The sequence below is a fragment of the Uloborus diversus genome, unplaced genomic scaffold, assembly GCF_026930045.1.
Source record: "Uloborus diversus isolate 005 unplaced genomic scaffold, Udiv.v.3.1 scaffold_12, whole genome shotgun sequence".
Classification (NCBI taxonomy): Eukaryota; Metazoa; Arthropoda; class Arachnida; order Araneae; family Uloboridae; genus Uloborus; species Uloborus diversus.
The window spans coordinates 1291884-1318987 of NW_026557876.1; positions in this window are offsets into that span (position 1 = coordinate 1291884).

The following is a 27104-nucleotide window of genomic DNA, read 5'->3' on the forward strand; positions in this document are numbered from 1 at the left end:
AAAAAATCGTAATTTAGAAAGCAAAAAAAAAACAAGAATAACTGTAACTTCGTAAAGTATAATCTGAGGGGTCAGATAATTTAAAATGAGATAAGTTTTTGGAAAGTTGAAATTATTTGAACAAGTACAAACAACCTTAGCAATCTTTTTTAGTTATGTCTGGAGCACCCATGCTATTCATATTTAAATGCCAAACTGACTCATCACTCCCAGCTTGCTAGACACTTAATCTTTTGTTCTAGAATTATAAAGAAATTAGCTCAAAAATCCAAAATAGGATTTTTTTTCTAATTTGTGTGGTCTTAAAAATGTATTCCAGATGATCTTTGTTAATGCTAGGGTGGAAAAGTGGCCTGGGAGCGTTTTCCTCGGCATTTTTCGAAAATGAAACTTGAAAAATTTTATATTTTTTCTCTAATTACGTTAAGGAGGTTACTATTTCAGGGTTCTTCCTGGAAATTTTTTCAAAATTGTTGCTCTGAAAACGCAGTTTTAGACATTATTCGGAGATGTTAATTAGAGGAGAAATCCGGGGCCCCCCTCCCAGAACTTTGTCGAAAATGAACAATCTAAGAAACGCAGCTGTGTGTCATCTTTGATATCGTTATGAAAACTGAAAATTTTTCCAAATTGGAGCTCTAAAAACAATTTTATTTGACTTTTAATGATGTTAGGGGTGAGTTTTCGGGTGCTTTACCCCAGTAATTATTTGAAAGGTAAGGTCTTAAACGAAATTTAAGATTTTTTAAAATTATATTAGCGGAGGTGGAGGGAGGAGGGGGGGGGGCTGAAACTCATTAATAAAATTTTCGAAGTTAGTTGTCAAAACGCAGTTTTAGGTGATAGTTGGCTATGTTACTGGAGGAGAGGTTCGGGATCCATCTTCAGCAATTTTCCAATAGTGAAATTCCAGAAACGCAATTTTAGATGACTAGTTGACCCACGCGAAGTATTCAAGTTCAAAAGAAGAATTTTCTGATTTCAATGCAACCTCGAGATGCTATAGACCAAAGCAATGCGTAGTAAAGCAGCAAAATAAATTGAAATTTATCCTTCTGCAAAGTCAAACTTCGATTTACCCTCTTAAAATCAATGTTTTGTTTCTTGATTTTAACAACAACAGATATACAGCTTAGAATTTTGCATATTAGTGGAAACAAACAAAAACCCATTAAAACGATATTTTTCGGCCCAGATTTGAACTCCCACCCTTTCCCTCATTAGCACGCTGCTTTATCCAACCAAGCCAATGTGTCTTCCGCTCTCAGCTATTCATTTCCAAAATTATTTGAGTGGTTTGGTTTTTTCATAATGAAATTTTCAATTTCTAGCCTTATATTTTTATTTGTTTAAAATACAAGCGTTTGCGGCCTCCGTCAAAAAAAAATATAATAACATTTTGAATTTTTTGGTAATTCAGACTTATCTTAGTTTTTACACTTTCTTTTGTTTTAGATGTCATGTCTCCAGAACATCGCTATAAAATTTTTGTTTCATTTCGCCTTTTGTATTTAAACACTTAGAACTAGCACACTAGCAGTGGTGTGACTAGTCATGACATTTTTAAATCTCGCCTTACTCTGTTTCAACTTTTTCTCTAATTAAAATGTATTTTGGTGGCACATATATTTTTCTCTACATAATCACTATTTTCATGATGATATTTTTACAAAAAAAATTTAAAAATACCGGCAGCCCCTATGAAGTTATGTTTATTTACATATTCATTTTTTACTTGACTGACGCTTGTCATAGATTTGTACTAAACAGTGAATACTTTCTTTTCGTTAAAATGTGCTCGAAACGTACGTTTCAGCGCTCCTCAGAGGTAAATCATGATGCATAACCTTGCTTGGATGTTCCTAAATAATATTCAGAGATTGATTGCATTTTGTTTCAAATTTTGCAGAAAAACTCTTTTTGACACTTTTATTCTATTTGTTCATTTATCATTTCTATTACATGTTCTTAAGATCGTAAAGGTTTTCTTTCTGCTTTTTTTTTTCATTGCTAATATGAAATTGGTGACGCCATTTCAGAAAAACAGGGCGGGGGGTAGCAAAGCCCTTCTTAGTGATGGCTCTGGTTCCCCCCCCCCCAAAAAAAAAAAATTTCGGTTATGCTACGCCTCTGACTGGTACTAATTTTCGCAGGCCGCGGAGTAGAGTCCACTTTCCCACATTTCGGCAATCAAGAGTGTCTAAACAGTGAAAAAAAAAGGTGAAGGTGAATTCAAGTGCACTGACCACTCCATCTGCACTGCATTTGTTGTTCATTGGGTAGAAATTCCGAAATTCCCAAAAAAGGCAGATCACATTTTTGAAATCAGGTTTGAGGTAAACACTGTACGGCAAAAAGCAGCAGTGCAAGATTTTTTCCGGGGGAGCTAAGCCGGTCTGAAATATTCCAGGGGAAGCTCAAGCTCCCTCAGCTCCCCCGGTTCCGACGCCTATGACAAGTCCAGACCTTAAGTTTTAGTATGAAGCTCGCAGAGTAGTGTTTAAGCGAAATACAAACAATATGAAATTGGAATCTGCTCTTGTATTGTAGATTATTAAGACCCTGAAAGAGGGGTGTTACCATAGATGTAATTGTTATAAAAGTAAATGCGAAGCTACTGTGTTAAAAAACATATTAGAATAACGATCAGGTTACGCAGCATAAATAATCTTCAATTTTTAAGTTATAAATGTAATTTATTGTACCTACTGCATAGTACTCTTACAGTGCAGTGCTTTATTATACTGCACGCACCGTACTGTTTTATTTTTATGTCTCTCATTGATCATTGATTTTGTGCATCGTAACAGTATTTTATGTTGAATAATGCAGCTTTTTTTTCAATACTGTAAAAATTCAGCTCTTTATGTAAGAAGCATTAATATATTGTTGCAAAATGGTCTAAAATAGTTTAAAAAGTGCTTAAAAATGTCTAAGATGATTGGGGTGCTAATTAAAAAATCATATACACAACACTGTTCCACAACGCGAAATTTCGACTTACGCGAGGAGTCTTGGAACGCATCCCTCGCGTAAGTCGGGATCCGACTGTTGTACTAACACAGCTTCGTTGTTGTGTTTGCGTCATCGGTATGAATGCATAATGTTACCGATGTAGCGATTGACTCCGCATTGCATGTTTCGAGCGTTTTTCATCTCTTAATTGCAAAAAGATAATTGTACACCATGTGCTTTTGTTATTTTAAACATGTTCAATCATGTTCTGGTAGAAGAGATTCGTTACAGAGGAATGTTTCGAAAATCAAATGATACTGCAATACGCTATTATTCACTGTTCATTTTTACGTATTTCAAGTTAATTTCTCTTCTTTTTCATGCACTTTCTTTAAAATCTTTATCAGAAGTAGACATTGCGTTTAAACTCATTGAGTGGTATTTGTTTTGTAATGTAAAACTTCGTTTTGTTCAGTCAAACATGTTCTGTAGTTATTTAAGAGCAGAAACTTGCTCTTTTGTTCACAATCTTCAGGAAACCTCTGAAATTTGTTCACTTATTACTTTAAATTCGAATATCTAACAGTCTCCGACTAATTCTAGTATTTGATAATGAATAAGTGAAGACAAAAATTATGGAAATATTACACATGAGAGATAAATTTTATGTCCCCTTATACAGTAAAACCTGTCTACAACGATACTGTTGGGACCTAAAAAAATATTGTTATAGACAGGTTATCGCTATAGACAGTATCGTTATACACAGGTTTCACTGTATATTGAACGTTAAAAATTATCCAATGTCCAAATATCTTATGGGAAATATTAATGTTTTAAAAATTTCAATTTATAAAATATAAACCAATTTACATAATACATAGCTGTTTCATGTACACATACATAGCTTTTTCATACATATATAGCTTTTTCTTTTCTGATGGGAGTCATGCTTGTTTTTTTTTTTTTTTTTTTTTTTTTTTTTTTTGCTCAAGGACTGCAAATACGATTTATATATAATTTCTGCATTGCTGTGTCCAATTTAGCTCGCATCGCGAATACTCTTGTTGCTTCATTAGCGTCGGCCATTGAATCAGTTAATTTGATAAATTGCAGCAGCTGACGCCGATTGGTTTCAGGAAGTCGCAGTCTCAGTAAACGTTTTTGGATAATTTCGCCTAATCGTACCTCTCGACTCAAAAACTTCAGCAGCTTAAACGTACTGCAGGAGTCATCACGTGTTTCCATCGCCTCCTTCAGAGTCGTGCCGAATGTTTTGCAGATCCCTCGTCTATTTCATCCAGCATCATTTTCGAAGTACCACCTGCATTCATAGTCAGAGCTGCCAACTTTTGGAATTCCAAACTCGTAGCAGAACTTTGCAGCGGGAGGGGGGGAGGGGCATGGCCACTGCCGCAGATTTTAAGTGGTGAATTGTCAACAGAAAAAAAAAGATACTTTACGAATTTCAAATATGTTACAGAAAATATTAAAACGGAATATAAAACAAAAAATTCTTAACACAATTTTTGGCAGTTTTTCCGCTTTTTTGCCGAAGATTCAGTGACTGGATCAGCGTTGCGATCTAAAAACCGATCCATCTTTACGCCATGCTACTTTCGAAGAGCGATGCTTGTTGCGCAGAGACCGTCAGCGCACGTGTAGAAGTTTGATTATCTGAACTTACCGGTTTATTTTTCATGCTTTTTTTTTTCTTTGCTTTTTGTGGGATTTTAATTTAAAAACCTGAAAATCGTAATTTTTGGACCCGCTTCCGTAGCGTCGTAGTTTAAAGCTGAAATTCGCGCGATTTTTTCGTAGCGGTTGGCAGCTCTGTTTATAGTGTTCGCCTCACGGTGACAGGGATATCGGCACTCACTTTTTACTGGTTGGAGATCATAAGCAATGCCAAGCTTTTCTCGCCTTTCTTCTTCGGATAGAAACACTTTTAGTCAGTTCAAGATTTTGAGTGCATTCTTCAAGCTCATAATTGCATTCGAGCTACTCCAGCGGGTTTTGCAACAGTAATAAACTTTCTTTCTTTCTTTCTTTTTTTTTTTTTTTGAAGCGCACTTTACTGGGTTTCCAATTTTAGAGATGGTTTTCGAAATCGTTTCTCCCTTTTGTGCATTTTCTCAATTGCTGAACGTATTAAAACTGAAAACTCGAATGAGAATACCAAAAATCAGAAAAATACGAGGGTCGAGGCAGAAAAACGTTCTCATCAGTTTTACAAAGAGACAAAATTTTTTATTCCCATAGAAATTTACGTCGTTGGAAGCATGAAACTTTCCTCTATTTTTCTACATGATCGCCATCTTTTTCTACACATTTTGTTAGACGGTGCTCCGATTTCTGTCTCCCAATATCATAGAACTCCGCCGCCAAACCTTTGAGGAAACGTTTCTCCTCTTCTTTGACTTCATCATCAATGAAATTCACACTGAACCAGTTAAAATAATTTCACACGAAATAGCTGAATCTCATCAAACTCAATTGACTTTTCTACACCAGAAGAGTCCGTTACTATGGATTTACTCCCAAAGTATTAATATGCGTTAAGCGTGTCCCACTTAATGCGTAAGTTTCAACCGTTACCAGGGCACGTTTACGCAACGGACTTGGATCCAGAAACACTTTTTTTAAGGTTAAAAACACACTTGGGGCAACAATGGGGTCGTTTCCAAAATTTTAACAGTGTTTTTTTCTGAAAGAGCATGGTTAAAAACATAGAATCTGACCATTTTTTTAAAAAATTGACTAAGTTTAATATTTTTGAAAAAATATTTTCATTGTTTACGCTTCTGCCGATGACATCACAAATGATGAAATGCCATTCACAGAGCACAATATTTAAATCGGATCTTTGTTCACTTGTATTGGCAACGATAGATTTGATAGCAAGCGTAGAGCGTAATTTCAATTCGCTTCTTGATTATCATAAGGTGGAAACGCGGCAGAAAGATGGGCCAAAGAGCATCATTTGTGACGTCATCAAGACTACGCCCTGTTTGAAAAATCGGACATTTAAAAAAATTAATTAAAAATTAACTGTTGGGGAAATAAAAGTATTTTCTGGCTCCATGTCATTTTATTTTATATATATATATATATATATATATATATATATATATATATATATATATATATATATATATATATATATATATATATATATATATATATATATATATATATATATATATATATATATATATTTGCTTATTCTATTAATTTCAGTGACTAAAAGTATTACTTTTGACTGAAGGAAACAACCCCATTGAATACACAATTTTTTACTTTAGTAACTGCTTTATAAAACTACAATGTCTAAAATTTCTTAAGTTAAAAGAAAAAAAAAATCAGAAAATTCAATGAAAAAAATTCGCGCAAACGTGCCACAGTCAACCCTACACCATACAGAAGCACTTTGTTCTTCCTTGTACAAAGAAAAGGAAATATTGGCTTCACAAAAAACTTATCACTGAAATTTCAGCATGAATTTCCATTTTAATTGCTTCTAAACGAATTTTGATTTTAGTTTTTCACTTTGCTCGCACGCATTTTTATACGTGTGTACATTTGTACGCAACTAAAACGTGCATTTTTACTGCGTCCCAGTCCATTTCGACGAATTTGCGTTCGACGAATTTATTTGTTTTCCGTGTGTACGTATCTTTCATAACACAAAAATGGTTAGTTGTAGAAGGCTCAAACTTCTTATGTGCAACTCATGCGGCGTCGAGTTGTGCACACTGCACACCCCGTTTTAATTACAATCGGATATTCCAAAAGGGATGTATTTCAACACGTTCTTTTCTGGCGAGCCAATGTCAATTTTGTGTGTCAAGTTATTTTCTCCAAGGAATCTCTTAATACTCTTAATAAGGGTTCATTGATTTGAATCAGCTGGATTTAAATCATGATTGAAATCGAGTGATTTTTTTTTTAAATCATTGCTTTAAATCAATTGATTTGAATTAAGCGATTATTTTAAAAGAAAACCATCAATTAAAATTAGTTGATTTTAACTAAGCGATTTTTATTAAAGAAAACCATCAAATAAAATCAGTTGATTTTATTTTTATAAATTAATTTTCCAGTTTTTGAACGAATTGCTCTAAATTTGACTGCACTGCATTATACTATCCCAATTTCAACAGGCAAAACTACATAAGTCCCTCTTTCTGTGTGCGTAACAGATTTTCACTCTTGCAATATTGCTTTTAATCCATAATCACAGTTCAGAACAAAATAAAAATTTGCAGTTTTTCTTTTACACCATGCCTAATACAGTTAAGAAAAATATTTGTTCATCATATTATTTTAAACTAAAAACGTATATGATGGTAGAAACCTTATCTTTAAACAAAGCATGAAACAAAATCACATCTTATCTAAGCTGTATCTCGCTTTTATAAATTTTTAAAAATGTACTGAATAGAGAACTTTTCTTAATTTAAAAGTAAGCTGAATGGATTCATCTATTGTATGAACTCCATTATGTTTATAATTGTAAAGTTTGGCATAACTAGGCATGAAAAGGTACAAACAGTATATCGTATATCCACCTAAAATAATACGCTCAGCATGGCTAAAACATTTGAAAAGATGCGAAAGTTTAACAGTTCGTGGGATGGTGATGGATAACAACATAAGTTTTCTCGCTTCATTTGACACGTGAGTGTTTTATGGCTGCTTTCAGCAAAGTTTTCAACTCCACGTTCTTTGACGTCAATCACGTCACCTTCCTTATGTAATTTATCCCAAATCACACACGTCAGTCATGTGTTTCTCAAATAGTTGTAGTTCCCTCATGTAATCTCTCATTGAGCAATATAGTGCCATTTCTCTCACAGCAAAACATCTGATATTATTAATGAAGTCTTCTTCAAGTTGTGGTAAATTAAAAAAAAAATGATTTACTTCAGGAAAAGTGAACTGCAAAACTTCTCTAACCTGAACATAGTACTGATTTTCTAATTCAAACTATGTCACTCAAACCAGTCATTTCCTCTGGATAGTTCTGCTTGAAATGAACCTATCAGTATTTTTGCGCTTCCTTTCGAGAACTAAAAGTCGTCTGTTTTGGTGTTACGGCGTTCTATTCCAGGGGGTGGGAGCGGGAAAGGTACCTTCCCTACTAGCAAAATTTCTTGCATCAACCTTGACAGATCTTGATATTATACTGACGGCGTCAATATTGACGTGTTTCATACTGCATAAAGCTTGCATAAAGATTAAAAAGCAATATTACAATAACAACACGTATGTAACATTGCATTCATCTTAAAATATCAATATTGATATTACCTTACAATAACAACATTGCATACATGTTGTCGCCGTCAAGATGATATTGATTTCATGCTGTCGCCGTCAAGGTAATTAGTACACAATAGAACAGGTGGACCTTCATTGCTACTTGCGCATGCGCACAGTTCTTTCTACCCAGCATCCCTCGTATTGCTGGCACATTCTTCCTGCTTCGACCTTAATCGGTTCAGAGGTGCTGCACGTGGCGTTGCATTCTTTTAGGCTTCGTTAAGTTGGTTGCTTAGTTATTAGTCTGGAATAGTATTGTTTTAGGAAAAACTTATGGATGACTGATAACTGTATTTGTTTATTAATATAGTACTAAACAAGTCATATCGCAGACGATGTGCGATCAATGTTAGAAATGGCGAAAATAACTTTTTTCGTCCCTAGACTTTGAAACAAAGGACATGAAGCTCAGAATTTCGTATTATCACTTCAATCTCACGTAAGATTAATTTTATTCAATGGTATTTATGTTATTCTTTAAGATAAATTCATAGGTTTTGTCCATGGGATATTTTCAATGCTGACATCTATTTGAAAATGTACTTATTTATTGTATTTATTTATTATTTTGCTACCTTTAGTGCTATAAAAACTTCCGCAATTATTCCTAACTAAGCATTTTATGTCTTTATAATACAATTAGAAGCGTGAATTTAAAAAATAAGTCAAGTATTACGCAAAACGAAGAAACTTTCATTTTTTAAATTAAATCGCGAGTACTATTAATATCTTTATATGAATTTCAGGTCAGATGTCAGCTTTAAGAAAATATTCTCAGGCTAGAAAACTATCTTGAAGAATAACAGAAATAAGTAAAGAATGAAATTTAATTCCCGAGTTTGAAGTGAAAATAATACAAATAAATAAATGGATAAAACACCTTGCAAACGTGCTGATTTCATACTGTTATGTCAATGTATCCTGACATTTTCCTGTCATATCAATACGTATGCAATATTACAAAAGCAAGATCATCTTGCCTAGACCTTGATTTCATGCTGTCATGACAACATCTTGATATTATCCTGTCATATCAATACGTATGCAAGATTACAAAAGCAAGATCATCTTGCCTAGACCTTGATTTCATGCTGTCATGACAACATCTTGATATTATCCTGTCATATCAATACGTATGCAATGTTACAAAAGCAGCCTACCTTGATATTTTCCTGATATTATGCTGCATACACCTTGTCAGTCAATATTGTGGCAGCCTGCTGACAGCATAAAGGGAGTAACATAACAACATTGAGGCAGTATTAATGCAAGATGATTTTTCTTGCATGTCAACCTTTATGCAATACTGAGGCAAGATATTTTGCTTACTGGGTTCTGGCTTGAAGCGCTTGATTACTGATTTTAACCGAACTTTGAAATTAAGTTGTGCGATTAGTATTTAACAAAGATACATATTGTAGATACTCATTTTGTTCATAATTTTAATCTCTGCAAGTATTTTGTCCATATGTGTGGCCGTTGGAAGCGTAATTTTTGAGCTATTGTTATATTAATGAAAAAGCAGGTGTTTTTTGTTACTAATTTGCCCATAACGGCTAAAGCTCACTTAGTGGAAGGGCAAAAAGTTAGTATGGTCATCCCAGACCCATACGGCACAGGTTAAAGCAATTTCCAGCTTTCCGCCAATGACTTCACTATTCGACCTTTTTTCACTCCCCAACCACCGGCCTATAAAAGAATATCCCCGTTTTAAAAATTTATATTTCATAAACTATTACGCTTAGCACTATACGCATGATACATGAAAATAAAGATTAACTGTGACAGTTTTTTTTTCACTCACAATTGCTCCATGTGTGCCTTGGCGCCCTTACGCAAAATTTTAACTGGGGGGGGGGAGGGGGTCTCAGATATTTTCCCCGTAGAAACTGACTTCAGTGCAGATAAGAGTTATTGAAGTTTGACGTTTTTAATAAGTTAATCATTGGCGGCAAAAGAAATGTTTTTAAATTTTTGCAAAGAAAAAAACAAAATGCATGTTTGATGTGTGCCACATTACAAACGGCGTACACATCGAATATTTGTCAGTGAAAACAAACTCGGACAGTTTATCTTCATTTTTATGAACCCAGGGTATAAACCCTATAGTGGTAACCCTGTAGTTGTTTTTTTCTAGTAATTTAACAAAATGTTTATGGTTGGTTTCAAAAACTGCACTTTACGGTCCACGTCAGTCTGCCATTCCGAGGTCAAACCTCTTACCTAACAGTGCAAGAGTCCTATAACCTTTCGAAATTCAGAGATCGCGGGAAATCTTTCATACCGAATATTTTTTCATCTTGCATTTTACGGCAGTCTCAGATCTTTAAATTTGGATTTCTTGAGAGAAGTGAAACAGAATCTCTCGAAAATCAATCAAACTTACAGAGTCCGTCTCTCCTCCGATCGGTATTTCACCGTTTTCGAGAAGTTCTTCCGAAGCAGCCTGTTTCAAAATGTTTTCTGAAATGAAAACCAAGTGACATATTTAACTCTGTAACCATTTTTCTGCAATCTTTGCTATCATGTTTGAGCATTTCAAATTGAACTGCTCAAAAATTCAATTTTTCCACTAAAGAATATTGGGAAGATAAACATTAACGAAAACCGCCAGGGGTTGATATTGATTTTGAGTTTTTCAACGAAATTAATTCATAATTTTAATATTCCTCAGCAAAATGTATTTTGTCTCGAGACAGATAGATTTCTTTTTCATTATCCAGTCTTCTTTTACCTCAGTGTCTCACATTCTCAAAGGTCGAAAGAATATTCTCTGCTCTTGTTTTTGCACACGGCCAATTAGGAGATCGATTACAGATGAACGCATTCCATATTAAAGGAATTTTTCTCCCGAGAGTAGTTTTGAGCGTTCTCATATTTTTTCCGATCAGTGGAATAGGAAACTAATGGGGGGGGGGAGGGGGGGCTAAATATTATCTCGTTACGGGTTCCACTTTTAATCTTGACAATGACCTACTTTCCATTTTATTTATCGTTTGGCCCTCATTTTGCTTCTCTATACATAACAAGTCATCAAACAAGAAAAAAAAGTGCCATTAAAATTGAAAATTATCCGAGTAAAAATCAAAAGGTCCGACAAATTTAAAAATTTCCTCTTGCAATAATCCTTCAAGTAAATAAAAAAACAGTAATGGTTAAGAAAAAAGACAAAAAAACAACCAACAAAAAAGAAAAAAAAGCTCATATCATTCACCGGCATTAAAAGTTTCATTAAAATATGATATTTTTCCCAACTTCACTTATTTAGATCAACGAGAGGAACACGAAAAAACAGGAACTCATGAGCAAATTTTGTTAGGAGCGGTTATATGAATTTCACAGAATGCAAACGAATTCACATTAACTACTTTATGAAAACAAACTATTTTTGATCTAGTTACTCTTTCTTCGGTTATTGAAGACTCTGTTGCATAAGCAGGACAGAAGCAGAATTCCAGTGGAGAGGCAAAGTGGAGAGGTTTTTGCAGGGGGCTCTTCCTCTCCAACATGAAGCACTGGAGTTAACTTGATTTTTTTTTATTGTGCTTTGCTCAAAAATGATTTCAGTTTCTTTTTAGCCTGTGGTAAAAATTGATTTCATGCGTTCAGTGTTTACACTGTTGAAAAAAAAAAAACCCCTGGTTCCATAACTGTTAGAGAGGAGAAGCCAAATGCAAAAATCTCCTTTCTCTCTTTTTCCCGCACCACCTAATATAATATAATAGTGTATCTTGCGTTCGCTCTAGAAAGCCATCAAGTTCGAATTCAAGAGTTCCAAAGGTACGATTTTAATCCGTCCTCTTTCATAGGAGTATAAAATTTATTTTCCTCTTTTGCAAAAGTCTTTTTGACTCATGATTTCCGTCCCTTGCGTGTCTCGTTTACTTTGAAATATCAGAACAAGTGACGCCATTTTTATTACAATCTGACCCCGATTCGGCGAATTCATCGGGACCAAAACTTTACGTTAAATCGGAGTTATTCGTAACATCGGGGTGCGAAATTGTTTTTAAAAAATTGCACTTATTTTATCTGAAAGCCCCAATGAGCAACTGCACAAAAATATCCATAATTAGAAAGTGTACCCTTTTTACACAGGATTCCACCACTTATTTCACGCTAGTTAATTTGAATTTTTATTGTACTGAGTAATAGATTCTGACAATTTCAATTTCCACGGTACTTGACTCGTTCCCACATTTTACAGTATTCTAATCTGTCCTGAAATTGGTTTTCATGGGGAAAATATCATGCTAAGCCATGGTTAAAATATCCGACCCCCCCCTTACAATTTTGCATATGGGCGCCCATGCATCAGTAACAGACAAGGATCCAGTAATAACTGACAGTTGTACGTTTGGATTTAAATAATGAGAACTCTTGGCAAAAAAAAAAAAAAAACTGATGTTGCCGTGGCCCTTGAATAGGGTGTAACCGTCTAGTGTTATCCGAGTGAAAATCATGAGCCAGATGGTATTTACAAGGCAGTGGTGGAAGGTTATGAACATAGGGGAGAGGGGGGCACCTTTGAACACTAAATATTATCTTTAAAAAAAAATGTTATGTTTTTAATGTATATGGCAGCACATTACTATTGTTTCACTGCAGCAAAGTAAGCCAAGTTTGATCATTTTGCATGCATACTATTGTCTGAGCAAGGTATGTGTTTTTTTCCTCTCTGAAATCTAAACTTTTCGAAATAAAGTGGTAAGGTTTTTGTTAAAAAAACCTGTAATTCTATCATTCTAAATGATTTTACAATATTTAAAGATAAGTTTTAGCTTTAACTTTTAGGTTTTGTTTTGTTATTATTCTTAAGCTTACTTGAGTAAATTGTTCAAATTCCTAATTCCATATGATGGGGTACCTTTGAACAAATGAAACTTAGAAGAAAAGAGTTATAAATGCACCTAAATATTACTATTTTATTTTGGATTTAAAAGAAAACTATGAAAATGAAGACAAATTACTGAATAGTCTGTTTTTTAATATCAAAGTTCTACTGATATATAAACACTACTTTTAATTACTACTCTTGTTTTTTATTTTGCATATTGCCATTATTCCTATTAGAGAAAAATGTCTTTTATAAAAAAAATCCAATTTTGAAGATATTATTTTGGATACAGATGAAGAGGAAGAAGCTCTTGTTCTAGAAGATTTACATGTCAACGATTTCATTATAGTTCAATTCCAAACTAAACGAACCGTTCTGCATTACGTTGGTCAAATTGAACAGCAATTGCAAGACGAAACTGAATTTAATGTTGGGTTTCTTCGCAAAAAGGAAAGCAATAAATTTTACTTTCCCGAAGCATCGGACGTCAGCACAGTAGATTTCCAAGATATGGTAAAAAAACTGCCACAACCACAGATTTCTGGAGGGACCTTATGTGCTGTTACAACCTTTTTTTTTCTTTGATGTCAATTTTGTGATTCATATAAAATTAATTAAATAGTTATAAATTTCTAATTTTAATTAAATAAAACGCTCTAATTTTATTTTTATTATTTTGTAATTCTTAAAGGTATGTGATTTTTGATAAAATCACTCTATTATTACAATTTGATTTTGTTTGTTCAAAGGTGCCCCATGCTTGTTCAAAGGTGCCCCTACATGGGGCACGTTTGAACAGAAATACTTCCAAATTTTAAAGCTTTGTATCATATTTAATTTATCAGTAAAAAATTTGATATTGATTTATATGATAAAGAAATGCATTCTTTTTTCTCATAAAATATTTAAACATTAATAATTATAATCTGAATAAGAAATATGTTGATTTTTCGAAAAATTGTTCAAAGGTGCCCCCCTCTCCCCTACACCACTAGGTCATTCGTAGTGTATGTTCATTTGAACTTATTGGGTTTTTGATCTAAAAACAGAGTTGCCACACACCTGGAAAATATGGAAAACCTGGAATTGTCAGGGAAAATGAAACACCTAAAATGGTCGGGGAAAGTCACAAATTAATGAAATTTCTCAAAATGACTGTGAATCTCTCCCAATTTTTGCATCTGATGGGTGAAACTGTTGCATAAAAATGTGGAAGTCTGGTAAATGTCGCAGTCCAGATAAGCGAATTTTCCTGATAGTGGAGAGGAAGAAAATTCAAGCTCATTTTTAAGTACTAAATGTAATAAGTAAAATAAATAAATAAATATTTTTTTTAAAGAATCCATAGGTAAATTATGAAGCTCTGATTTATATCATTACTTTTTATTTTGCTTCTTTTGTATAGTATGATTTCCTACACAGTTTTCAACAATATGTAAGGTTTACAGTTTGTGAAGATCATGCTGCAAATTTTTAGTTCTGTACAAACACCGATGATAATGCAGAAAAGAAAAAAAATATCCAGAATTTTTAGCAGATAGGTCTTTTTTTTTTCACCACATAAAGTCTCCAGATTTTTGAAAATAAGTCCTCAGTACATTTGGTACACAATTAGACAGCTCCAGGTTCTGAAAGACACTTTCTGGTCAATTGAGATAGGATATGACATTTTGTTCGCGTCCATTAAAAGACGACTGGAGGCGGGCGGAAGCAAAGGGGTGTAAATGACAGAATAACAAATGGGGGGGGGGGGGATCCTGTCCTCTGTCTTTGGGCAAGAGAGAGTACTAATAGCCCTGTAGGCGCTGCCGTACAGTATACCTTTTATTACAGTATACAGTATACCTTTGCTTCTCGCTGCCTTACGTTGCTCTTTGAAGTGCGTAACGCTTTTGAGCCGAGGTTTCTGCGGAGGCTTCACTTTGTGAGATAAATAAATACCTTGGTGCTGAAAAGTAAAGTGAGAAATAACGACGTCAAAAGACCACAAATTGCAGGTTGCTGCAGACACGGAGGGGGGGGGGGGGTGACCACAGGAGGGGGAGTTGGCGCGAGTTGCGCCATCTAAATTGTTGGGGGGGGATTTTTTTTAATTGTTTTATTTATTTATATTGATTTAATTTTTGTTTAAATTAATTTATTGATTTATTTTCAATTTAAAATTATTTTATTTTATTTCAGTTCATTTTGTTTGTATTTTATTTTACTTCTGTTTATTCTGTTTGTATTTTATTTTCTCTGTTTATTTAGTTTGTGTGTGTGTGTCATTGGCGTAGCACAGAACTTTTCGAATAAAATATCAGTAATACAATAATAAAATTAATAATAAATAATATTTGAAAATAAAAAACATTTTTTAAAAAATAAAAAATAAAAATATTTTAAAAAAAGAGAGCTGAAAATAAAAAATAAAAGGGTGGGGGAGATTTTTAAGGGAGATTTGCACCATTGAACTCGGGGGGGGGGGGGGGGGTACCTTTGCAGACACGTGTTTCGGTGTTACGAGGACCGCCGTTTTCAATGCAAAAAGTGGCTGTCTTTTCATCCATAAACTCATTACTTTTTGCGTTGAAAGAGGCGTCCCTCGTAACGCCGAAACACGTGTCTGCAGCAATTTGCAATTTGACGTTGTTATTTCTTACTTTGCTTCACTTTGTGTTTGACTTGCGACTTTGTAAATATATTTCTACGGAGAATTTTACGTTTGAAACAACGTACCAATCATGCGAGAAATAACGTGTTCAGACTCTTCTGCCAGATTTGTGTCACTATTTTTAATGGGGTTATTAATTTTTATTTTAGTTCTGTGTTGACGAAGACTCGAACTTCGTTGAAGGAAACTATTTAAACCTATCCAAAACTGTTGCGGCGCAATATAGTGTTCGTGGTCTAGACCTGACAAACATCGCTTCTCAAAATTTTGTTCGCGAGTACCTGTCGTGGTAATCATTGAAATAATATGGGTTTAATGGGTTATCCTAATAAATTGGGGTTTTCTAGATAGAAATCATATTCTTTCTATTGGAATGACAGTAGAAATTGAATTTGCTTATTGAGAAATTTGTTTGTTACTGTTGATTTCAATACACGTGTATGGGATAGAAATTTATGTGATGTAGTATCGTGCTGAATCACTTCCGTTTAATTCATCTTCTTTTCTTATTTATTTCAGTAGCTTCATGAAAAAATACCTCTAACGAAAGAGAAATTCCTTTTCTTTTTTTTTTGAAGAAATATGATTTTTAAGAACTGTTGCTGAGCAGATACATTGTACCTAATTTCAAAAAAATGTAAAATTAGAGTTTAATTGCATATTCTGCATTTCAGTAGTTTTTTGGCCGAATACTTTTAATGTTTAAAATGTTATACTTTTTTTAAAAATATGCTGAAAATCATTTTTTTCAAACCTTTAATTATGTACATTGTACTGTTTTCAGACAAAAACGAGGAAACCATTTGGAAAGTATCGTGGCCAAATGTTTGGCAGTCTGTGTTCGGCCAAAGCACTAGTCGCATCACTAGTGAGAACAAATAATTGAGGCAGGGGGGGGGGGGGATTCTTTGGTGTTCATGTTAATAAATGATTTAAATCCCTTGTTTTTAAGTCTTAAGTCTTCAATCGAAAAATATGTTCAAATTTATAATGTTTCATTTGTTTTTATTTTCAGAATATCCTCAAAAGAAAAAAGAAAGAAATCGAGCAGTTTCACGAAAGTCAAAAAAAGAAAAACTGAAGTGGAAATGAACTCGGTAAGTGAGACTGTGTGTTTTGTTATTACTCTCCCAAAATGAAACTAAATTCCATGAATGTTTTGCCACAACGTTGTGTACTTAAAGCTTTGCAACCGGACTTCTTCGGAGCAGAACGAATAAGGTGATGAATTTCTAAGCGCACTTTTGTTTTCACTGCTGAGTTTGGTTGTGTGCGTTGAAATGACTCGCACTCAAAACTGAATTTCAGTTTGTCGTACTTTCTTTAACGACATCCTTCCTCACAGTTTGGGTTTGAATGCAAACACTTCGAATTCCCATTCCTTTCCCACTTCACGTCCCAAATTTGTTTTTGTATTCGATTCGTTCCTCGAAGCACTATACTTTGATGATCTGCGCTGTAAAATCTTCGACCGAAATGTTTCTGCGAAATAAATTTATACGTTGTAAATGGGTGGTGCCAGATCCTCGTGACACAATGTTTCGTTCGCTGTCACGAATCAAAAAGCACGTCGAGTGTCACGAACGTGGGGCCGACCATTCATGAAATGGTGACTGAAAAGCATGCATTCATAAAATAAGCTTAGAGCAATGATAACAACTACTGTCGGTCCATGGACGCCCCCTGAATTGTAACGACTGAATAGAACCAGGGTTTGTGCTGCCGCCATGGAAAAAAAAATAAGCAAATGTCAGACCTGGAAAAGTCATGGAAATTTATTCAAAGTCATGGAAAAATGTCCTGGGCTTGGGAAAAGTAACAGTAGCTAAAAAAGCCTTAGAAATCTTGAGTGATTTAACAGTTTTGCACATAAAAGCTGTTAAAAACGGGGAAATATAACGATCCCAAAAAGAAATCTGAATTTTGAAATCTGATTGCATCCGCTTCGGTATCAGCCGCACGTATTTTCTTAGCAATGTGATTTTACTGCTTGGGCATCGTTCATTTTGAATTTACCATTATTTTCAACACTTCATATAATTTATGTTCTGTAGTAGCGATCTTCCACGGTCTTGATTTTGTCCCGCCCGCTCAAAAAATGAAAAAATCAATTCCATGCCAGTTTGTTTCCATCTCCCATAAAAACTTCACTGCGGAACTCATCCGAGGTTGTCTTAATTTGTCAAAAGTTTTAGAAAATTTAGATCTTAATTCAGGTGATAAAACACAGGAATAGGGGGATTTCAATGCTCAAAAAAAAAAAAAAGGAATAGTACCCAGCATACGGCCCTCAAGACTAATTCATGCGTCCCTCTGCTACGTTTAATGTCAGGAATCAAACTCTGTGTTCTGGAATTTCCAAACTTATTAATTTACATGCATTTGGAAATGTGCAAATAAACATACAAGTACATTTGACTCAGAAGTTTTATTCATCACTATTTTTTTTTTTTAAATAAATATCTCGTTTAGAAACAAGAATTTGCCAAAAAATGTATCTTTACTTTAAGTAATCAAAATGCTGGCCAGTTATGGTTACACACTGTTGGCACTAAACGGCAACTTTGGAAGCAAATTTATCGAAACTTGGTAATGATGCATTAAACCTTTGTCCCAATAATTATCATTCCGACTGTTTGACAAATGTGAATAGTTTAGTTTTTGATATTTTCTCAACTGACTGGGGGATGAGTGCTTCCATGGGGTAGTGGCACTCACATAAAAGTCTTGCTAATGTCCATTTCCACAAATTGACAAGTTTGATGTCAAAGAGTCATTCTCTTCATGTAACAAGGTCATGAAAATTTTTATGAAGTCATGAAAAATTCTTTGAAAGGTCATGGAATTTTTTCATGATCCAAATAGAGTAAGAACCCTGAAAAGCAAAGCAAAGAGCGAAAATTGAAAGTTGTTTTATAAGCCTTGTTTTTATTAATTATTAATGCATTTTATTTTTTATAAAATACAAGATTATTGTAACAGGTAAAACTTTTGAAATCACTGAGGTTTTCCGGTCATTTTCCAACAATGAAAATCACGCGAATGTATGCTGACGACAGTCTGTTATGATTAATCGTTCATATTGCTGCATTAATAAAACTATTTTTGTTCACAAAAAAATTAAAAAAACCACACAGCCTTGAGGCAATTGGCACCAAATTTAATCACACCTGTTTACATATATGTTCACATTCATCCCAAATTTCATCCAGAACGTAGCATTACTTCTGGTGATATGGCATTCTCAATGATAAAGAAAGAACGTTTGATTGCACCGCCCCTTCATTATTTCTCGAGATATAGCAGTCACAAGTGACAACAAAAACCATTCTATAGCTCAGCCTCCGTTTGAGCTATCGACACCGAAATTGAATCAGCACCTGTACTTGTTAGGGGCAACAAATGAACTAAATTTTATTTGATTCTGCCTGTTACTTTCTGGGCAATAGCAGGCGCCAGGGTTGGGTCGTCAATGAACGAACGGGTCAAAAAGAACGAATCCTCAAGATGAACCGAGCCGTTCGTTCACTTAAAAAAAGAACAACTCTTCTTTTGAGCGGTGAGTAGTTTGGAACATTGTGTTGATGCACTTGTGATGAAATCTCCGCTTTTTTTTTTTTGGTAATTGCTAGATTACTTTTCTGCATCACAAGGAACATCCTTTTCAGTGCATAAAATGTGAGCTAATGAATGAAAAAATCCGACTTTTGTCGGATGTGTTTAAATCCACAAGCTCACGTTTTGTGCATTGAAAAAGCATTCCTTGTAATGCCAAAACACGTGTCTGCAGTGTTCCTGCACATTTGTGCGCTTAACGTCATTTTATTTTTTAAGAAAGGGTATTTTTGTGCTTCAAAAAACCATTCAATAATATAAAAAAGCATAACAACTTTCATTGGTCTCAAAATTTGAATTTCACTTTTAAATTTTAATTGTAAATGATTGCAGTATATTATATGCTTGACTTTTTCATTAATTGTAAAATCTTCTTTGAACAATATTCAATTTTTTACAACTACTTATTGTCCGAGTACTCGGTACGTCTGTAGTAATTGCATTCATTTTCAAATTTTTAACTCTCAGTGAACCTCAAATTTCCTTTTTCTCATTTGCAGTACAATATATTCATTCGAACTTTTTTACTTTCGGCTTCATTTGTCATTTTTCTTTAATCTTCGCAGTTCATTTTCAGTTTTCCAATGCATCCATCAGTAATGTTTGATGAAACTTGTTTGGGCTACGAGCAAAATATTTGGACATTTGGCTTCCTGTCCCACGCACCTGCTAAAATTCTCCTCACGCTTTCTGTCGCCAAAATTATTTCTAAAAACAGCTTTTATCACTTTTCTGTCAAACCTTTTTGTTTTCTATAACATCCCTATCATCTGTATTGATTGTGCTTCTCTTTTTTTTACTGATTATTACTGTCTAATGTCCCCATTTAAAAAAAGTTGCGTTTATTTTCTGTTCCCATCTCTACTGTGGAATATTTTTTGGTGAGACACTTTTTTTTTGTAATCTGGTACTCCGGCTGACAGAGTTGTTCAATGGGGGGGGGGGGGGGGTGAACATTCAAGAATAAATAAATACGTAACTTATTGATTCTTATATTATTACCTATTGCTACTTATAGATGATTCTAATCTAGTTACAAGGGACATGAATTCTTCATTAAAAATTTCAATTTGTACGCACGGTTTTTTTTCCCTAATGAAATAGTAACCAAATTTTTCGACATTTTTGTGCATGTGAAAATGAAAATGTTCAAAATATCATGCAATAAATGACTAAAATGCAATAAGTGATAATTTGGAACTGAAGGGAGAAAAAATACAAATATATTTGAAAGTTTTGGCACAGCTTTGTGAAGATTTTCTTCTCTTGGCTATGGTGCCATTTCAGGATCTTAAACTGAATTACCCCCTAACTACTTTGGGAAAAGGCCAATAACTTGTTTCTAAAACTTGTCAAGCTACCATTGTTTTTTAATATGTAGTTACAGAATGTATTATATTGAAAATATGAATTTAAAAAAGAATTCTTAAAATTTTAGTGCATCTATTTAAACATCAATTGTTTTTTAATCTACAAAGATTTAAAAAAGAATTTTCGTTAAAATATCATGTAAAACTTACATGCAGAAACCATCACAAAAATTAAGCTTTTTTCTTTCTCAGCGCCTAAATATTGCACATTTTATAACATTCCTTTGAGTATGGAACTGAAATGAGTTAGTTGTCTAGGTAGTGTTTGGAATTTCCTTTCATTACTATGCCAACTGTTACAAAAGGAAGTTTTTATGTAATCGAGTTATTGGCAATTTTTTTTAAGCTAAATATTTTTTAATGAACATTTCGAGGAAATATATTATTAAGTACTCATTAATTACAACTTATTTATATTTATGCATTCCGAATATTGCATCAAATACTGATCGATTAGATTACTCCTCTTTAGCTTTAGTATACTTTGGACAGTTTAAAACACTTTCGGACGGTAAAAACCACCTGTCCTGTCCTAAACCAGTTTCGTAGAGTCCAAAACCCAAACCCGCCGGCTGAGCTACCTGTATATTTGTTGTTACTTTTTTCGTTGCATGGTCTATTGATAACACTGTAATCATATATGCAGTGCTGTAGCTGGAAATATTTAATATTTTAATTTTTTGACATGCTGAAATGGAATCTGTGATTTTTGGAATGGAAAACAAATCTCACCGTTCGGCAACTGAGAAGTGTCTGAAAAAATGAACCGTAATTGCTTTTTGCATCAAAACCTGAATAAAGCTTCCTTTTATTCATTTTTCACAGCCATTATTTCTTACTTTCAGATAAATTTAGTTATTTTTTCTTCAAAGAATGTTACTGATCCGATGAAACATTTCAACTGTATGTGAGTATGTCGTTCAGAGAAATCACCTGCCAGTTTTTTAAATGAATGAAGTCGTTCAAATGAGCGGATCAAAAGAAAGAACGATCCTCTGAGGAACAGATCGTGTACGACAATCTATACCCAATCGTACCCAATAGTAGGACATTCTATCAGAAACTCATAACTCAAGAAACATTCCGGGTTGATCCATCCCTCTTGGATTCATTCGCGCCAAAAACTAATGGGCACAAATTTACATAGGGGTATCAAATTTGGTTCAATTTCATACGGTAGTTTTTGCTGTAGAACGGCCGGCCACAAAAATGGGGCACACACATACAGACACACGAACACACTCACAAAGAGACAGACAGACATTTTGGAAAGTGGTCGAAATGAACTCGGCACACCTCAAATTGTTTGAATCTGTCATAAAATTTGCACGAACCAATACCTTTTTTTTTCTATATATTAGATAAAGTGGGAAGTTTACTTTCATTACAGATTATATCCACTTTTGGAAAAAAAGTTTTTTTTTTTTTCCGTTTTCAGAACCATTAATTTTTCTTCTCGAAGTGGTTTGTATCTACTGTTGTAATAGGCGGTAATTGTTTTTATCACCTAAACGGTGTATATCCATCCCCTTATTTCTCGCCAGGTCTTCTACAGCAAAGTGGAACCGATCCCTTATTTGCCACTACCCACTCCATTCACTTTCATATGATAAGGGCGCATATCCAAATTTAAATTTGCCGCTTCCAATTTAAAAGTAGTTCACAAATAAAATGGCGGAGCGAAGCACTGCCTGAGCATTTCCAATCAAGCGTGATATTAAGAGATTGCAGTAACTTGCACCTTGTGCAAGGCTCTTATATTGTTACCAGTCCAGCCACTTCAAGAAATTCTTAAATGGCAACACAGTTCTTGAGAAAAACACAGGAGATTTATTTACAATTATGTACAGGAAATGTAGTTAACAACTGCTAAATTATTCTCAGCCATTAGGCAAATGTCAACTAACACCATAAAGCCAGCAGTAACACACGTATTCACATCGAAATATGCAAAAAACACAGCGCAAAGGCTTCGCAAAACAGCGAATACACTACACACTCTCCATCGCACAGCTCAGTCAAGACTCTCTTTGAACACGCCGCCATGGCTATTTATAAATCCTCAAAGTTTCCACAATATTCCATTGAGAAATTTCGATTGCGTTCTACCAATATTTTCTTTTTACAGTGCCCGCCGCTTATTAAAATCACATTCGTTCTGAGGGCATTTGATTTTATAAAGCGGCTGATTTTATAAACCGACACTCATGCACTGAAAAACAATATAAGGTTTTCAAGTATAAATACTCTAAAAAAGAAATAAATTACGATTAGTTGTATTTTATTTTTAGTCTAGTTGTATTGTATTATTTTAGTTCAGTTGCAAAATACAGTTGATATTTTAACTTACATAAGGTACATTTTTAAAATTTCACAAGGGTCTTAAAATATTGACTTATTGTTGTTTGAGTAAGAGAATTTGAAAGTAAAGATTGAGAAATCCCTAATTTAATTGCAGCATCACACTAACTACATTTAGGAAACTTGTCATACTTATTCAAAATTTCGGATTAATCTTTCACACTCAAGTCATCACGACTTGCTAGCTAACAATTTTAACTTAATTGTAAAAATGAACTGTCAACCCCTGTAGATAGCTGAATGTGCACGAACTGATTGAAACTCAGTGGTCAGGTTGCAAGTCGAAACAGATCTGCGAAGTGGAATCAGGCAGCACCAACTAAATATATGGCTCTGAATCACTTCTCTTGTGGCTGCTTCATTCTTCATCTTCTTTTTTTTTTCATTCAACTCCCCAAGGAAAAAAAACGTACAACCTTCACATTTTTTTTCGTTTTTGTTTATGTTAATTTGTTATTTTATTAGTGCTGCACTGTTTTAAATCTTAAAAGAAAAAATAAAATCCTGGTTCTATTCAGAGAAGAATTAGCATATGCTCTCCAAAAGTTTGATTTTATAAAACGGCGAGGATGATTTTATTAAAAGATAATTCTAACATATTTTGATATAGTAATGGTTCTGTTCTTTCAGATTTGATTTTATAAAGCGGCTGATTTTATAATCCAGTGATTTTATTAGTGGCGGGCACTGTATTCCCTTCAGAAATCTGATCAGGGGACCATATACATCATTCGAATGTTAGGGGGTTGTATACTCATTACAAGAAACTATTTACAGGTTAAGTAACTACGATAATTTCAGATGAAAATTGATGGAACAACCGCCAAAATTAGCCAGACTGCATCAAATTAATCATAGAAACAATTACTATGATTTGTAACAAGATGTTAAGCAAGTGCTACCTTAAATTATGATTGCTAAATTAATATTACATAATGAATATCACTATTGAGATAAGTTTTGATAAAAATTGTGATTAGTTGTGATAAAAGTTGTGATCTCTATTAATACTTACAATGTTTTTATTTGAATGAGCTTGGGTGGTTTTATTGGTCATACTTAATTGGATTGAAGGTCCTTTTTTTTTTTTTTTCTAAATGTTCAGTCAAAAGAATAAAGTAGGAAGGAGTAAAGTAGACTAAAAAAATATATATATATGTATTAAAAAATGTTGAGCATTTTTTGTTTCAATTTTAAAGGTATTTCTGAACAAAATGCGTGTTTTTTTTTTTTTTTTTTTTTGCAAAAGAAGTGATATCTATACTGTTTTATACCAGAAGAATATATTCAAACCCCCAATACAGAATAATATAAAATTTGCGACATGCGTCGCAGAACAGATGCCTGAGCTGCAGAACAATTCTGTTCAAATGTGTGAGGAAAACTTAGACAAAATTTAAGTGAAATTTCTGCTGACATCCGCAGTTTCTGCAGAAATATCATATTATTCTAAATCTGAAAAGATCCTGATTTTTCTAGCGTTTTTGGTTCCCCTTTACCTTATTTTTTCCAATCGATCTTCATCCACTGCAATTTCCTCCATTGAAGTATGTTTTGGAAACATGCCAATATTGAAGCACGTCCATTGCCGAAAATTGCGTGTCTTGTTTGAGATTTTAACCCTCTTACATCCAGAAAATATTTCAATTATATTTAGAAAGTTTTGAAGTGTTTTTTTATGTGCTGCCCTAATTTGACAATGCTTTTATTATTTTAGTTATTTTGTTTATTTATTAACGTTATTTTAATTGCTCCTTTATGCTATGTAAAATGAACCAAAAAGGTGCGGTTCGACGCCTAGGTTCGGATTTTTGTATCTTTACTCTTTCTGTGCGTTTTAGAAGGCATATAAAATATATTGTTAAGAGACTCAATCGGTTAAGGTTTCACAGAAATGCATAGCAAGAGTAGAGTTTTAAAAACTGAGAAATAAAAGAAAGAAAACCTCCTGTATAAAACGAATTTGATTTAGGGCACCCGATTTGTGGAAAAGGTCAGGTTGGTTTCTTGTGTATACAACGCTTGAAGTACTTGCAGAACAATTTTGGTTAAATGATTTTACGTTGCAAAACATCACCAAGTATTCTGATTTGTAGTCCAAAACAAAATTGGTAAATTAGGTCTGATGAAATGAAGGAAAAATTCCTAGACTTATGCCAATAGTCACTTGTTGTTGCAAATTGCCACTACCAAAACATTGTGGGAAATTCGAAATTCAAACAGTTAGTGTTTCTGCGTAAAACGTGTTTTTTCGTTTTTTTCCAAAGAAATTATAAAACAGTATATAATCCGTTTTGAAAGTAAACTCTTTAAGTAAAAAGGACTGCTAACTCTCTTCGATTTTTTTTTTTTTTTTTTGTAAAATCCTCACTGGAAAGGGAACCATCCTTTTCGGTTGTCTTTTGGACTACTGTTTGATGTGTTAGCGAGTCACGATTCCGCTGTCCATCCTAAGAACCCTGTGTTTGCTCTGTTTCAGGGGAGTGGCCGTGGAGCAGATGGGGAGCTGCCATCGACGTCCAAGCGTCAATCCCAAGATGGCGAAGGAAAACCTCCCAGGTAAGTTGTCCGTGGATTAAGTGATATTGTGCTGTCGTTCAGTCAGAACGGGAAGGGATGTCTTCCCTATTGTGTCACATTTGGAGATGTAACAATTATGGAAATTTTAAAGTGGTGGTTACAGCAAAAAAAAAAAAAAAAAAAGGAAGTTTGAGGAAAAATTGAATTTTTTTGTCAATTAATGTGTCACATTCTAAGGGATTGATTAGTTTAATCATCAGATGGTTTAGAAATTTCGAAGGCTTTCCTCAATCCAAATTGGTATTTAGTGCTTCATCTCCACTCCCTGTCGAAAGCCAGTCTTGGAACAATTTCATTTTTGCTTTCCATTTGAATATTTAAGGGTTTTCTTATAAGTCAAATCATAAACTGACATTTTTGCACCCCACGGTGAATATTCAGGCTTTTAATATGCTCCTTGTTCAAAACGAATAGTCGCTGAAGTGCTACGTTTTTTAAAGTGAAACACAGAAACATCATTTTGTAAAATTTAAAAAAAAAATTGTTTATTAGCCACTGCATCATTGTCTATCCTCATTATATGCTATCTGCCAGAGTTAAGGGTTAATCCACTGCAGTTTGGGTTAAAACTTAAAAGTACCAAAATATCCCCAAACAGGCAGTCGCTGCTTTCCAATGTACATGGAAGCAAATTTCCACCCCTCATACCATGACGGGCGACTTTCTAGTGAGGTTAGATAATAGAGTTGGGGGATTATTTTATGCTTCGGAGCAACTGTTGACATAGTTTAATCTTATGAAGCATTAGTTTAAGCTTTAAACTCTTTGCACGGGTATCGCCGTGAAGGTACAGCTAGTATGTATATATAAGGTGAAAAATTAAGTGCCCGCCGAACCCCCCCCCCCAATTAAAAAAACCAACGGTTATCCACGCCACTGGTCAGTTGTGTAACTTTAAATTTTCTGCCCCCCCCCAGTAAATCTGATTTTTGGCCCCCTACTAAAAATCGTATAAGTGTGTATTTGAAGTTCAATTTTTCGATTTTGTTGGCCTTCTTTGGGGACCTTTTTCAAAAATTTTGCGAAATTGGAGTTTTAAAAATGCGATTGTAAGCCATTCTTAAATTTCCTTTTTTGCAACTTCAATTTCTAAGGAAAAGTTCCGAACCCCCTCATTCATTCTCCTAACTTCAACCAAAGTGGTCCACAAATGCGTTTATAGGATGTTATGTAAGATGGAAGGGGAAGTTGTTCAAAGATGAGACTTCCGGGAAACTGTTTTGATATTGAAGTTCCCAAAACGCAATTTTAGATCATCTTTGGTAATTCAAAAAGGGTTGAGGGTTCGGAGGCTCTCCCCCGGAAAATTTCCGAATTTAAACTCCTGAACCTCAATTGTAGGTCACATTTGATGACCTGACGATAAGAGATATCCGGGACTGTCCCAGCTTTTGTTTGAAAATCAAAG